Here is a 16,842-nt window from a genome sequence, read left to right on the forward strand (position 1 = left end):
AATTTTTTCTTTTGACTTTTCTTCTGGCCAGCCATAGATGATGATCTTAAAGATCTCTTCCAACCTAGAATTTCTGTGAGTCTGTGAAACTGATGCTGTTCGAGGCAATTGAAAAGAAAAATTCAGCTAAACAAACCCAGGCTCTGTCCCCACAGCACCAGGAGAGCCCCACTAAGTCCTCAAAACCCTCCAGGAGCAGCACAGAGGGGTCTGTTGTGCCACCATCAGAGGGCTGAAGTTGTCAGCTGCAGAGATGAAGAATTTGAGGTTGGCTGTGGGAGCACTCCCAGCTCGGGAGGGGTTTGGAGAAATGCAAGCTGGGGTTACATAAAACACTGACTCATGAGAAATCATGAGTTTTGAAAGTTTCAGCTGAGGATTGAGCAAAACCTCAAGCTGCATGTTGCTAACAAATCAACAGGAACTGGAGGATGCTGGGTACCTCTGAAAATCTGGCCTTGGTGCAGGTTTTTTCTTAAGTTCTGCTACTACTCCTGCGAGGAGCCAAGAGCCATGTACACCTGTCAGGGGGAAAATATGGCCCTTTGTTATTTCAAGGGAAATCAGTATGGGCATTTCAGCTTCACCCATTGGAAAAAATTCCTTAAGACACAGAAAACAAGAAGCTAATTTTTTTTCCCTATTTTTTTTTCATGCCACTGTGTATGATATTGAAAAGTACGTCATCCAGAATATTTACTTTTTGTCGGGGTATCTAAGCATGCAAATGTTTGTGGTTTCATTTACCGGGCAAAAACAGTTGTGGAGTTTGGCCGTCTGTGTTGGTCTGTGGTTTCTGTGAATGCCTGGATGTGGTTCTTCCTGGGGCATTATGGGTTACTCAAATCGTGTCCCATTACAGAGATAATTTGTGTGCCACAAAGATGGTGTGTACATATGCAAAAGAAGTACAAGACTGAGACTTCCTGCCATGTGTTAGAAATACTGGCCAAAATAATTTGCACTGTGATATTTAAATCAGACTTTTAAAATCCCTGGTTGGAGACATATGCAAGCAGTTGATTTTTGGATCCTTTACAATTTTCTCTCTCTCTTCTTATTTACAGTAGGTACTCGGCATCTCTTTCTCTCTCTCTCTCTCACAGACACACAAGCATGCACATAAAGTCAGTTAAATTATTCAAGGGCTTCAATTAAGCACTGGTTGCCTGATTGTGTTTGTCCAAATTTGAAAAAACTGTTGCCTGATATCAAGCCTTATTTCTCTTTTCTCTTGTTGCAGTCTATCTCTCCCCTCAAGCACACTGATGGAAAAAATGAAAATGTGCAGATGAGCTGTTCATTTTCAATCAGGTTGATGTTTAGATATGACATCAGGAAAATAAGAGTGTTAGAAACACAGTTGTACATGAGGCATCCCAACCACCGTGCTTGGGATGCCTCTGCATCACAGAAGCGTTGATTATCCATCCTAAGCAAAGCCAGATGAGGCCAGAGGAAATGTAGTTAATGGAGAAAAAACTATTGGCAAATTGCATGCCTTTCAACCAATGGGATAAAAGAAATATGGATTAGTGCTGGGGTCAAAGTTTTTATTACGTGAAGAACGAGATGTGCAAGTGCCTGAGTTTCTGATGTAAAAAAAATGGTGCTAAGTGTATAAATACACACATATGGATGCATGTATATATATGTATGTATATACATCAAAAATATTTATATAAATATTTCTTTGGGCCTTTTTGTTTTGCAAAGCTCCCTTCAATTAGCTCCCAGCTAATTTCTCAGTCTGCATTGCAATTACTAACAATTTAATCACCTTATAAACTTTCATAGTGACTAACACCACATCTATGCTTTTGGCACTCCATGGTCAGAAGTTGTTTTAGCAACAGCGGTATGTAAAGCAGACACACTATTTGTGAGGCTCAGAGCCCTTAAAAATCATTCCTTTCTCTCTGGGCTATCGACATTCCTGAGCACTCACGATGCAGCTGCCGAGCCGCTGGACAGCCCACATATGGCTGTGTGCTGAACAATAGCAACTCCTTGTTGTTCTTGTTATAGGCATCACCATATGTGTTTATTAGAAACAGCAATAAAATGATGACAGGCTTCTTCAGCTATCCCCACTGCTTGGGGAGAGAAGAAAAGCAAGGGAGAGATAAAATCAGAGGGTCCTCCTCAGCTTTGGGCAGTTGGGCAGTGGGGTGGCACAGTCCCACTCTTTAGGGAAGCATGGGTGTTTATTAATTGTAACATTATCAAGTTACTGCTGGCCCTATAAATGGACACTGAACCTAAATTCCATTTCATTCTCATTTATTAGAGAGCTGCTGGTACCTTGGAAAAACTGAATCCTGAAAATGTTGGCATCTGAAGTCCTGTTCCAGCAGGGCCCACCTGTAATCAACTTGCCAAGTCATGCAGAAGAAACATCCCAACCCTTTCAAGAGCTTTGAAAGAGGACTGCCCTTGTCATGTACTTCCATCACAAACAGATAGTGTGGGAACACCCTCATCGTTGAGGTGCCTTGAAAGTACTTTCTAATCCCCAGTAATTTGTGCTGGGGATTTGACATTTCTCAGATGGAGGGGTTGAGGGGGGAATCAGGAGCCCCAAAAAACCCACAGAAATGGTTTATGGCTGTTCTGACATCAGTGTAAAGACAAGGGGATGCTAGGGAAGGGGTGTTCCAAGTTGAAAGTGGAGATTAACTGAGGCAGTCAAACCAAACATCTGAATCCTCACATGCCTCAGGTTCTGTATTATTTCTTTATGCTTCCACAATTTGCTATACTTTAAAGCAAGAAGAGAAGAAAAGGGAAGTTTGTGAGCAAAACCAGCAGAGTTAGTAATATGATGTATTTCAACATGTAGTCTAACAAAATTTTGATATCCCTGATTGTTATAATCTGTATTCAGACACATGTAAATCATTGGGATTGAGTACTTATGCCCAAAGACGGATGTGAATCTCTGCATGCAGATCCATATTTTTCATGTGCAAATCTTGATATTTTCTTGATAATTAGCAATTTCCTATTTGGTATCATTTTGAAACCAAAATAAAAAACCTCGGCACTGTAAAAAAAAAATAAACAACCAAAAAAACCCAAACCAACCAAACAAACAAAAAAACCCCCCCAACAAAAACAAACAAACAAGTAACAAAACACAGCCAGTTTAAAAATGAGTTTGCAATGTTGACTTTTATTGATTTTACTGCAATCTTCTAGCTATGGCAAGAATGCCATTCCACTCTTACTTGACTTTTTCTTTACTTCCTAGCAATAAAAGTAACAATTCTAGACAATGTTTTACATCCTGAAAAGTTCCCAAACAGGAGGTTTCCACTGCGGCTGCAATCTTTTCTTCTCCTTTCCTTTCCCTTTCCTTTCCTTTCCCTTTCCTTTCCTTTCCTTTCCTTTCCTATTCCCTTTCCTTTCCTTCTCCATTCTTCCTTTCCTTTCCTTTCCCTTTCCTTTCCTTTCCTTTCCTTTCCTTTCCTTTCCTTCCTTCCTTTCCTTTCCTTTCCTTGACCTTTACAGACCAAAACCTTTCCTTACCTTACCTTCCTTACCAAATTCATACTTACACAATCCTTTCCCTTTCCTTTCCTTTCCTTTCCTTTCCTTTCCTTTTTCCTTTCCTTTCCTTTCCTTTCCTTTCCTTTCCTTCCTTTCCTTTCCTTTCCTTTCCTTTCCTTTCCTTTCCTTTCCTTTCCTTTCCTTTCCTTTCCTTTCCTTTCCTTTCCTTTCCTTCTTTCCTTTCCTTTCCTTTCCTTTCCTTTCCTCCCTTCCCATTTTGTGACTATACCAAAACTGCAATGCTAATTCTGTTGTCTTTAATTGCATTGCAACAGACTAAATCGTGTAGTTAACTTAAACCTCAGCACAGTCTCTGCCTTATTCTGCATTTGCTCATAAGTGACTTTTTACAGGTTATTGTTTTCTCTCCTCAAAATTCAAACTGCTTTTTCTTTTGAATGAACCTATGTACTACCTTTCCACTTATCAGCTTGGAATTATTGCTGTATTTGTTTCACACAGTTTGATAACTTTGTCTTGAATGGCTCTTTGTCTTGGCTTATTTTCTCAGAAGAAAATTTTGTTTTTCAGCAAGCACCTTCAATTCAGCTTCCTTTCAGTCTCCTGAAATATCAGCATGTGCATTAGAAATAACCTGTTTATAACTCTTGAAGGGCAACAATGGATCAACAGCTTATTGTACTTCTTGTTTATTAGAAGTAATCCCTATTCTGCACCTACAAAAGACAATCAGGGCTTTGCCAGCCAGTGAAATAAAAGCAGGATAAGACCATATGGTTCTTGTTAAACAAGCCTCATCTTCCTATTGTTGATACTTATCTCCAAAATAAAGTATTTCTGCAGAAAGCATAATTCCCATAGTATATTCTCTTTCCAATGACCAGCTGGTTGCCAGTTTGTTATTTGCACTGCAATAGACCACTTTCATCTATTTCTATTTCGGTCCAAGAACACCATTTGTACATTGTCCAACTTGGAAATGTTAATTTGACACCATTGGTCACGGGCCTTTTAACTTCAAGTGGCAAACTTCCAGCTAGCTGCCAGTTGAGTATTTACATTGGAATGTTTCTTAGCCCAGAAATAAACTATTTGTTCACCATAAGCATCAGCAGCACACCAATAATTTCTACAACCTACATATGTAGAAAGGTGCAACCCACTCCACTTTGCTGTTGTTTCCTCAGTAACCTCCTAAGAAGATCCCTGGGGAGATGCTGCTTCTCTTGAGCCAAGACAAATGCATCTATTTCCCTCGCTATGCATGTACATAACATTCATGGAAGCTACACGTGCATATTCAACAGTGAGGAGCAGGACCAAAGTTAGGATGGATGGGCAGGACTCTCACAGTTTCTCCCAAGACCCCATACTGCCATAAAGCCTGAAACACCTGGAAGACCCCAGTGCAAAAATACCCAGCTGTTTTGGCATCATCTAAATCTTCCTGAACACTAAGCTCCCTGCCCATAACCATAAGAGTAGTGTTCAGGAAAGAGGCAACACTGCATTTGGTTGAATGCAGCTTTTCAGAAAGCAGAGTGGCCTGAGTCCCATTGGATTTTGCTTAGGAGATTGCTATTACTTCCAGTAATACAATTTAGGCTTCCTGAAAGAATAGTATACATTGAGCTCTTTTCAATGAAGTAAAAAACAGAGGCAGGAAAAAAAAGTTCTGCTTGGTTCTGTGATTTAACTTCAGAAATGTTATGCAGTGGCAAGCGCGTGTTTCATGTACTTTGTTTGACTCTGTTAAAATAAAACATTTCCTTTTCACTTATTCCTGCAATGACCTGCGGATGGGAGAGGCTAAAGAAAGACTTTAATGAGTTCGAAGTGTAAACTCCATGACTAGAAACCTCCTCCCTTAAAGGAAAAAGAATAGTGACAGTAATGCCCTGTTCTCCCCTTTGTTCCTCCTATTTAGTCAGGTAATATATCCATCAACTTTTGTATTGATCTTCTTGTTCCAAGTAAAAAAAATAAATTTTCAGTTTGCAGGAGAATTACTAACTGACCCTACAGAAGTACTTTAACAAAACTTCAGAGGACTAACTGAGATGTACAATTTATACTATTTTTTAGCGCCTAAAATGCACCTAGTACATTTAGCTCAACATCCCCATCCACCTGCACCTCACAACCGTAAGGAAAATGAAGGTTAAAATGAAAATACTGGCCAGTGTGAAGAGCAGGGTCCTGAAAATGCTTGTTATGTGAGCTAAGAGAAGGTATCCACCCTGCATCAGGCTGGACTCCCTCCAAGGCTCCCAGACTCTTCTCCAGAGTCCAGAATGGAACAGGGAGAATTTTCAGTGCTAAGGACATGACTTACAAAGTGATTTTGTATCTTAAAGACTCAGGTGCTAAAAAAATTCCCTTTGCCATAGAAGTCATGTGTAAGAGGTTCATTTCCTACCCACCTACATGGCCGGACAGAAGAGTGATAAGCGACACTCACTGTTGTAAGAAACTGCAACACCTTGTGTAAAACACAGCTGTCATGTGAAACCAAGGACTTCTGCTTCCAACACTGCAGCCTACTTGGTCCCGCTCCAGTCAATGTGATTTCTATGTAAGACAGAGCAGTTTCAATTCTGACCTTTGCTAAATTCCTACTCCTTGAGTTTTTGTACCCTCAGCATTCCTTTGGGTGGATTAAACATATGCAAGCATGTAACCATCTATTGAGCATCAACATTTTGATAAACATACATTTTTCTTACCTCGCTTAAAGCTCCTCTTACAATCAAATGAAGGCCAACAAAATATTTTGACGTCTCAAAATACATTCTCTTTTCCAGGAAAGCAAATAAATAGACCTGACAAAAAATAATGTCATAACAATCAGAAACTACAACTTGATCCTTGCTGCTGTAACTTGAAACTTGTAAGAGAGGGTTAAAGTAACCAAAGTCTAAATTCCTGGCCACTATAAAAGCATCTACTCCTTTTGTGTTGTTTTTTCTCTATGGCTAATCCTATTTGGGGCAATCCCTGAGCTCAGTACAATAGCAAAGAACTTCCTCAAAATGATAATGAAAATTTGACCATTGGAAATTATCCTTGTTGACTCCAGTCAAGCAATAAGAAACAGGAGCAGGCAGAACTGCAGACTAGGGGAGCGTCTTGGACTCCGAGGGAAGAAGAAAATCAAGCCCCTCTCAGAAGAAATCCCATCAGGGAAAAACAAGAGTCTGCAAAAAGGTAACAGGCCTCAGAAGAATGATGAGGAGACTGGGGAAGAACCCCAGGACACCAGAGAAAAGAGCTTGAGCTGTTGAAGTAAGACTCAGAGAATTTAAAAAGAGAGGCCTGGGGCTAATCTTTCTGCTGGTTTATTTTTTTCCCCCTATTTGTTTATTTGCTACAATTCAGATTTTAGAGCAATTAGTAAAATATCATGCAAATATTCCCTGTGTGACTGCACATGAATAACTTCAATTTTGCTAAACATTTGTCTCGTTCCAAAATACATCTGCTGTTTGCATTAAGATAATCTGCTGAAATGGGAAGTAAATTACAGTTTTTATAAGATATTTATGAAACATCTTCTTATTTGTATACTAAATATCTTTGACTATCTCGGCCTGGTTTTTTGGCTGACGTTTGCCTTCCCCAGGAGCATCCATGCCCTGTTTCAATTACAGACTGGGCTAAGTACCATCTTGTGGAAAAGCTCCAATTGGCTGGAAATTGCTCAGTGTACACTCATAACAGGCTGAGGGAGTAGTATTTTATCTGCCAGCAGCCTATGACAGAAAATAAAAAAAAAAAAAAAATCCAACCCAAAAACAAAATACAAGGTTGCACACATGCACAAATTACATGGTTTTGTAGAAATTCTGACATGACACCACAGGAGTATGTGTCCCTCCACTCAGATACTTCTATAAATGCCCTTATGGAGAAACAACAATTAGGCTTGGAGGTTGCTCCCAGTCCCTGCTTGGTGAGCACACGGCATACAGGGAAGTAAATTACCACCATTTTTGACTTTTTCATTCTCTCAGGGTGGTCCCAGTCAAGAGACTGCAGAGCATTCCTAAGGGGTTGGTTAGTATTCCTGCTGCCCAGCTGAGTTTGTGTAGCTCTGTTTCCAAGTTTTCAAAGGAGATGTGAAAAATCAGTTAATTTCTTATCTTCCAGCACTGACTTTTGATGTGGGACCAGTAATCAAACCCCAAAGGGTGCCCCCATGAGGACACAGGCTAGTTGAAGAAGGCGGAGGATAACAACCTACCAGATCTATGTGCCACTGCAATTGGAGAATATTGCTGCTGTACAGTCAGAGACAGACCTGCAGTAGCTTCAAGCCTGGATAGGCAGAGCTGTTGGAACTCAGGGCATGCAATGAAACCCTCCCGAGATGCAGATAAATCCTAGATCTCTGCCATAGCTTGTTCTATGCAGAGTCTGCATTTCTGGCAGTCTCCAAAACACTTCATGAAAATTAGCTGATGTAGCTACATGAGCTGTGCCCATGTGAGCATAAACACACCAGTAAAACTAAAAGTTATGCCTACATATCCTTTAAAACCCAGTCTAGACATCTCAGGAGCTGCCACTGTCCCACAGCCAATGTGTAGCTGTGCTGTGTGCTGTCTAGAAAGCCACCAAGGAGCTTTTGACCCTCCAAACTTCTCTGACACTCTGAGACTTCGTGCCCATTCATGGATAATGACTTAGTGTGGATTCCTTGTCCACACATATGGTGTTTCTGGCTTGGAGGGTTTTGAAGGTTCAGGTCAGAGGTGCTACAAGTGGAATTTGGATGTGCAAATCAGATTAGCACTGTGTCTCTTTCATTCCATTCAAAGCTGCTCCAAACCTACTCGACAGGTTAAAAATTCAATGTCCATTTTAAAAGAAAATTAACTGAAAGGAGAAGAGGAAGCCAGAGGCACATGGGTTTGCATTTAGATGATCTAAATTCTGGATGAAGAAGTCTTGGAAAGAGATAAGGAGATTGAAACACTTCAACACCACTTGTCATCTTAACTCACAAATCCCACTTTGGTTTGCTATTAACATTGCCTACATGGAGTCCAGCTTTAAAAATAATAGAAGGATTGTATGACCTGACTCACCCTTCTATTGCTTGGACCCCACACAGTAGCTACAACATCGCTTGTTTGGTCACACATTTGATTGGCCCAAGGACCCCCAAATGGATGTAAGAGGGCAGGGAAGCAAGAGGGCAGGGAAGCAAGTAGGGTGTATTAGCATGGATCTCTGACTCTCACAGCAAAATTCTGACAGCCCGTGGCTGCATGGCCGGGTTCAGGCTGCCTCACCAAGGTCTGTCGGTTCCACACACCATGCTGAGGCCTGCCTGCTGTCCCAGCTCCATGGAGCCAAGGCTCTGGCAGGGACCACACTGGCAATTGTGCAATCCTGCCCAGCCACAGATGTCCTCTGGCACCAGCAGCACAATAGTAGGCCTGTTGGTAAATGGGAATTGTTTCCCTGCCACAATAGTGCTCTGGATGAAATCATTCCCCGATACCAGGCATCCTTGACGTGCCTCCTCTGCTCCCCACCCTGGTTTAGTTGGTAGCGCCTTCCTGCTCCCTGTGGGCTACAAGTCCCTCATAAAATGACAACACAATAAAACAAAATAATAATGGAATCCATATAAGGCTTGATGTCTTCATTACTTCTAAGAAAAAATGCCAAGGGAACTTCACCTGAGCAGAGGCTGCAGATTCCCAGCACTGGCAAAGATTTTTTAAGAGGAAGAAAGAACATTTTTCAAGCCCTGGATGCTAGCATCTGTCTCACACATCCTCAGCTGTTCACCCACATAGGAAAAAAGCAGGTAGCTACAGGAAACTAATCCCTGGGTCTGGCAGGTATATGTGGACCTTAACTTCTTGGGGCTGTCTGAGAAGGGAGATGCCTGCTGACAGCCCCATCGCAGAGGCTTTGGCAAGGCTGGCCTGCTCCCAGTATCTCCCTTCCTGGTGGCATTGGGGACCATCAGGCTCTAGCAGAACATTTTGTGGTCAGAGTAATTGCATTGTGTTGTCTTAAAACTGCTGAGGCGTGGCCCTAAATAAAACCAGAGCCCCGGTCTCAGTCCAGGCACAGCAGCCCCCAGCTCCCTGTCTGATGCATGGTGTAGTCCAACCCTGCTGCCCAGCTTTTATTTTCGACATATGGTTATTAATGAACTTTTAATTGCATAGAGGGGAAAGAAAGATAAACATATGATTTGGGAGAAATACATACATGTCACTCTCTCTCATATCCCTCTGTATTTTGGTGTCCTAGAACCTAAACGCACCATTTAATTATTTGTGCTGGCAGTGCCAGAGAAACCTACTATTTATTTATATGGGTAAAGCAGCTGCAGATGTGACTGTGCTCTTTCCTTCATTCTTTCTTTCCTTTACTGTTGGCATTTCTGAAATCTCCAGGATGTTCCCCCCCCACCCCCTTGTTCAATGAGGGCATCTGAGAAGCATTGGGAAATGGCCTACTGATCCTCTCCAGTCCCGCATCCCACATCACTCTCAAAGGACTGGGCTATTCTCCTGCTCAAAAGCAAGGCTTGACAAATTAAGACCTCAAACACCAGGAACTGAGGAGAAAAGGAAAATTTCCTGTGCCAAGGAAAGCTCCTCTGGTGAAGGAATTCCCACAACTGAGACCTCACAGCTCACAGCACCTGTGGGTACATGCTGGAGGAACTGAGTACCAGAGGGCAGGAGAATCATGCTGCTTCTTGAGAAGCCCAAACCAATTTTTGTCCCTGTAAACAAGGAGCTCCTTTTTTTTTTTTTTTTTTTTTTTTTTTTTTGAGGGCAGGGACTGTATGGAGGATCTGTCTAAGCTGGGTTTTGGCAAAACCTACTGCCTGGCTATCACTGTTACTTGCTTGCACCAGCCATGTCTTGCGGTTTGGGTTTAACCCTGTGAAAATCAGGCTTAGCATTAGCTTTTAGAATTAACCAGGTGACACAGTGAAGTCAGAGATGCTTGCTTGACTTTCAGAAATGCTATCAGTTTTCGCATTATCATTTTTCCACCCAGTATCATGTTTCCTTTCTTGAATAGAATTTGCATAATCAGGGTACCAGCCACTCCAAGCAGCATGCCAACAATTGCCATCTGAAATCAGGACAAATATTGCTCTACCCCTTTTGGCAGGAGAAGGCAATCTCTTTCTGCTTTACCTGGAAGACATTCATCAAGACTAACTATCCCTGGGAAGAAATTTAATGCTACATCCAGAAAATGCACTTCAGATTCTTTTGGCCAGAGACTGATGTTTCCTAGTACCATTCTAGGATGCTTAAATGATGTGGTAATAGGTGGAGTAGAAGCATTTAGGAGGTAGGACCGTTAGGAATCGATGATTTGGTTTTGAACTTTCAAACATACTAACAGCTGATGTTCGCATGTTGAAACCACATTTACTGTTAGAGAGCTGTAATGTGAGTGGTGCTGGAGGTGTCAAGTGCTGGCTGTACCACCCCACCAAGGCAGCCCAGTTTTCAAAGACAAACACCATCTCTCTAAGAGCATTTCCAAGTACCATTTGTAGAACTACTCTTGGGGAGGCTGGTCACAACATGAGTGACTCTTTATATTGACCCATACATGAGGAGGATAACTTGGTTTCTCTGATTCACTTTGTAGCAATTATCCACTATGAACACTCGCTCTGCAATCTGTCATCCTTTCATTCATCCTTTATTATGTGAAAAGGTAAAATATCCATGAAACTGTTTCACCCATACATTTGTATACATGCAAAGACTCAAGATGTTAAATATGTGTATTTATTATGTATTGTTAGTTATCTACATTTTGTTGTTTTCTCTTTTATATTTTGTTTTTCTCATAAAAATGCATGGAAGCCTAGACATATATACATATGCATGCATGTATACAAAGGTATAGCATGTATATTCAATAATATGCAGTGTGTCTATAAAAATATATGTATACATATATGCATATATGTATATTCAGATTTACACAGACATATATAAATGTACCTGCATGTCTCTACCTATCCATATGTATGGGCACATGCTGGGTGTAAGAAATGACTGACTACTTGAGCAGTGTTCCAAGGCACACTGAGTCCCATGATACAGACCATGAGCCTTCACAACAGCTCCCAGACATGCAAGCAAGTCCACTGCAACATAACAGCATTCTCCCTCTTACACATTGTGAGATGCCTTCATTAAAATTCAACAAATTTTTAAAGAGGCGTTTTTTTGCAGCCACTATTTGCAAGCCTTATTCTTCTCCTGCTCTCAGTAAAGCCATCATCCTCTGTGCCTGGCTGCCAACTTCTCCTGGGGCAAGGGCAGCATAACCAAACCAGATTTGATTATTTGGTATAAAGCACTGATTGCTGGCCTTATTGCCATTGATCTGGCATACCCAGAGAACCTGAAATATTTTTAAATTATCTCTAAAAGGACTTATGCCCTATTCCATAGCAGGCACATTGCAAACAGCATGCAGGTTCCTCAGCAGTTCACTGAGCCAACTGAACTACGTGTATTTTTTGTGAGTTTTGAATGCATAGAGCAGCCTGTCTGCTGGCTGCTGATGGCCTTGCTCTGTGATGTTTTGGCACCTCCCCGGTGCGGCTGTGCCCGCCCAAGGGCCGCGCTCCGACTGCGCCTCACTGCCGGGAAAAGTGCCGCAGGCTGCTGGGGACAGGGGCCCGGCCCGCAGCGCTGCGAGGCACCACAGTGCCATTCTGAATTAAAATATTTATTCCTGACATCTTGCAAGAGGGGAAGGAAAAAATAAAAAAAAAAGAGAAAAAGCTGGCCATAATTCAAAGTCTCTGCAAAGTCACTGGGAATCTTCCAAAAGGCTTCAGTGAGAGCAGGATCAACTCCCCCCTCATATATACATAAAATTTGTTGTCTTTTGCATATCAAAGTGGTGAAGCCTCTTTTCTCTTCAGCTGTTGAGTGTGCTACGAACAGAGCATAATCTATCCAAATGAAAAAAAAGTAATTGACAAGGAAGACTTGCTCAAATGCTGAGACAAACTTGGCCACGTTCCCGCAGCAAGAGCAGCACCAATAAAGACGTGGGCTGGTCTCTAGATGCTATCGATAATGTGATTTGGACACTTGTTCAAAAACTCTTGCTACGTCTGCCTTGTTGTTTATTCTGCTAAACCCTTCCTCATCTTCTCCTCACCCCCCTTGCCCTCCCTCCCACACGTGCAAGGATGCCATATCGCAGCCAGGCTCCAGAGGGGTGGGACACCTCTAGATTTCTCCCAGCTGCACTAGCAGGCACTAAAGAATTCACAAAAGCAGGAAAAATTAAAATGGCAAAAGGAAAGCTTCCTAAGCTGAGGTGCTTGTTGAACTGAGGGGCTTCACACAACTCCATTTCTCAAATTCCAGCTTCATTGCCCTTCTGTTCTCCATTAACTCAGTCAAGTCTCTGTAGATCAGATATGACTTTACCTAATATATAATTTCTGTGGATTTTTCTAAATCCCTCTTCTCCTCTGGGGAGTTGTTCACCAATGCCTCTGCAATCCATTGATACATTAAGTCTGGAAATCTGGTTAATAATTAGGCTGATGAGACAACCTAATAAAGAGACCTGAATGCAGCCAGATCACCTACTGCGCCATGAGCTTCTCATGACTAGAAGGAAGGATCAGGGACAAAAAAGTGACAAAAACCATTGACCACCACACCCGGAATCCTCTTTTCTCAGCAATTTGACCACATTGTCTCAACTACATGGAAGGAACTTGTATACTGTTCCAGAAAAAACCATATTCATTTAATGGGAGTTTACAATAGGATTGAACCAAAGAGTCAGTGCTGGAGAGGGGTGAGGCTGCAGAGGTTTCGCTGGTCTGGCCACATCCAGGCTGTGTGGTGATATCCAATAGACAGATATCCAACAGACATTGGAGCAGAAGAAACACTTATATTTACATGAATGCATGTGTACACATAAAATCCCACTGTGAATCTATGAAAATCCTGAGGATGAGCACAGGCTGGTCCTCATTAGCATTTGGACAGAAAAAATCGGCTTCATTTTTTTCTTTCTGGACACTGAAAAACATCAGCACTTTTTAGGAACTTCTTGAAATATTTTCATCATGTGCCTGGCCCAGCTTTTCTATGCACCCAGGGAATTATGGAAATACTGAAGACTGATGGAGCTGCTGGAGAGAGCAGTGGCATGGTTATGCCCAGACCAGCAAACAGGAGAGCATTTCCAGTGCATGCTGAAAATTCAGATTCTATCCCAGTCTTTGGAGAGCAGATGTCAATTATGAATCACATGATTACTCTGCCATATTTTTCTGGGTTATGCTCATTGACTTAGATAAGGTATCATTTTTCACCTACAAAATATGCTGCATATACAATAAATAATATGCACAGTACCATAATAAATATTCAGTATATATGGCGTGTGCATTATAGTGGTCCTGGTAGAGTTATAGCAGAATAGTCAAGGCTGAATTGGCATTTTCATTATAAAGGCTGATAATTCAAGATCAGTAGCAAAAGACAATGAAATACCATCTGCTCTCACACAAACAGCTTTTACAGAGGGATTTTAAGGTCTTGATGCAAGCACTTCTGCAGAGAGGACAAAAAAGAGAGAGCTCCTGAGACACTGTCTCTTACTGTCAAAACCTTTCATCTGATTTTGTTCCCACTTAGATGGCAGCTGATGCTTTTCCTAAATCTCCGACTTCTGGAGCTGGAAGATATTGTGACCACTAGTGTTCTCATAGGAGATATAAAGAAGTGGTTCCTAGACTTACTGCCACAATAAAAAAGCTTGTAAATGCAAACTCTGCAGCTCACCAACCAATATATAGATGGGGTTAAATAGTCCTCTCTGCCATGCCTGGACTTCTTGACACTGAGGAGCAGCAACACACCCTCAGCACTTGCTGAAGGCCAGGATGGTGTGGGCTGGGGCTGTTGATGACCTCTTCCAGTGGTACCAAGTTCAGTAACTTAACCATTGTTACCATTTTACAATGTCACATATTTCCAAAGATCTGGCCTCTTTGAACTGAGAATTGCTATTTCTTTTTAATGCCATTTCTGTGGTAGCTTGTATGTGATGGCATGACAAGAACTCAATTAAATGCTGCTGACCCAACCATATCACTGACTTATAGAAAGCCATTTTGGTAGCCTCAAGGCAACTGTTTTATGCCCTTTCAACTTCTTTGTGATGGCTGCAGCCCTTCAGGTGGAGGTTGCGCAGGAACGGCTTCATCTCAGCCAAAGGTTTGGGAGCATTGCCTGGACGTGTTCAAAACAGGACTGTATGGACCCAGGTGAGCAGCTTTGCTGGTGGGGAGGGAGAGAGGGTGTTTTCCAGCAGAGGTGTTAAAGAAGAAGTGGGAGGCCTGGTGGTGGGTGACAACCTCTTCTTTTAGCACGTCTGCTTGCAGAGGGCACGTCTGTTTACACCTTGAACTAATCACAGTGACAACCAGCAGTGAAAACCTGGACGCGGGAAAATCCACAGGAATTTTGCCCAGACATTTCCCTTGAGCTGTTAGACTGATGGTTCAAATGTATTCCTTCCAGTATATAGTACCTTTCCCTCCAACAACCAAATTTATACTGACTTTTAGCTCAAACCCAGGAGGCACCAAAGCATCATCCCCCCAGTTCCTAGGGCAATAAAAGGACATTGATGCTGCAGGGTGCAAATACAGGTAAGTGGAAGAAGCTACCTGTGACCATGTTGACCATGTAACAGATCCCTGCCCATCCTGACATGTCTAACAGGTGAGTTTGACCATTTTGTAATTCCCTGCTTTGCCGGCTGGCTCTGTATTGATGATAAGTATTATTCACACATCATCACAGCCTCAGTTCAGCAGCCCTTGAGCCTGTTTAAAAAGAAGCTGTCACAGACAATAAACACCAAAGTAACCCCACTTCCAATTTAATTGTTTTCTCAAAATATCACTGGCAATTAGACTATATTAGCAACAGATTGTTTGCAGTAGCTCATTCTCTCAGTCAAAACTGGTTTCTTTCTCTTTTACAATCACACAAAACATCTGAAACTAGAAAGTACCTAGGATGGTGATTGTGTTCTTTTTCTTTGAGTCAGAATCAAGTAAACAACTGACATTACTTCTACAAAAGCCAAAATATCTGGAAAACACAGGATAAAAATATGCGATGGCTGGGATTTTTTAATGTTTACAAATTTATTGTGAAAGTTTTAAGAAAATACAGTGACAGCACTGCCTGCAGTACAGTAGGAAATGACAGTCAATAAATACAACTAACGGACTGTGCAATAAATAAATACAAGACTAATATAATATGTTTGCAGCAGGCTGATCAGTTTTAAATCCTTTGCCTAAGGCTGACTTTTACAATAAACAAACCACGCCTGTATGCTTTGCTCTATTGGTGCTGGATGAGCCCAGTTATTTATGGTTGGGCTCACCTTATTCCCATGAGATTTTTGCCCATCTCAGTCTTTTTCCCCTTTGAAAAAAAAAAGAAAATAAGACCCCAAGCAGAGAGTAATCCCATCCAGAGGTAACGTGCACCTACTCTCTTACTGATGTAGCATTTAGGCTTCACGGAGATGCTCTGAGTCCATGGAGCCACAGCATGTGTACCCCCACGCTGGGGGCAGCCAGAGCTTTCATTATTTCCTGTACATGCCCTTTGCTGTGCTGCGTGTGTCAAACTGTGTCCCATGGTGTCTCTGGGGATTTTCTTCTGAAGCCAGCTTAGCTAAGCAACTGCAATCTTTTTTATTACCTTTGGTAGAAAACATTAGCCCTTTCTTTTAAGCAGAGCTGCACGGTCGAGGGGGCTTGGAGGGCTCCAGACAAATGTCTGCAGAACCATCTCTGGCTCAGTGGCTGTGATCACGGGCTAGGTAATTTGTTTGATTAGAGCATCCGTCTAAGACAAAGAAAGTGTAGTGGAGTGAGTCAGGCTCTGGTCTCATTTACAGGTCTGGAGATGCATGGGGAAGCTATTACAAGTGACCTGTGACCTGGCCCACCCTCAGGTGAAACGGCTTTGCCCAGTCACCTCCTGTTAGCCTCAGCCAAATGATAGGCTTCAGGGAGCCCAGGACGCACCCACGCTTCATCACACAGACAATATCAGACCCACCGGCCCAGCCCCGAGCTATGCAGATGCAAAAGCAGATGAATTTTTAAAAAAATAATGGGCTTTCAAACTTAATATGGCGATAGTGTTACTTACAACAAATCTGTCTGCAGTTTTGGGGCTGCAGAGATAAAAGCCCTTAGGAAAAATGTCAGTGGCTTGAGTTTATTTATATGTAAGGTAACCA

Source organism: Melospiza georgiana, chromosome 3 (genome assembly GCF_028018845.1).
Source record: "Melospiza georgiana isolate bMelGeo1 chromosome 3, bMelGeo1.pri, whole genome shotgun sequence".
Classification (NCBI taxonomy): Eukaryota; Metazoa; Chordata; class Aves; order Passeriformes; family Passerellidae; genus Melospiza; species Melospiza georgiana.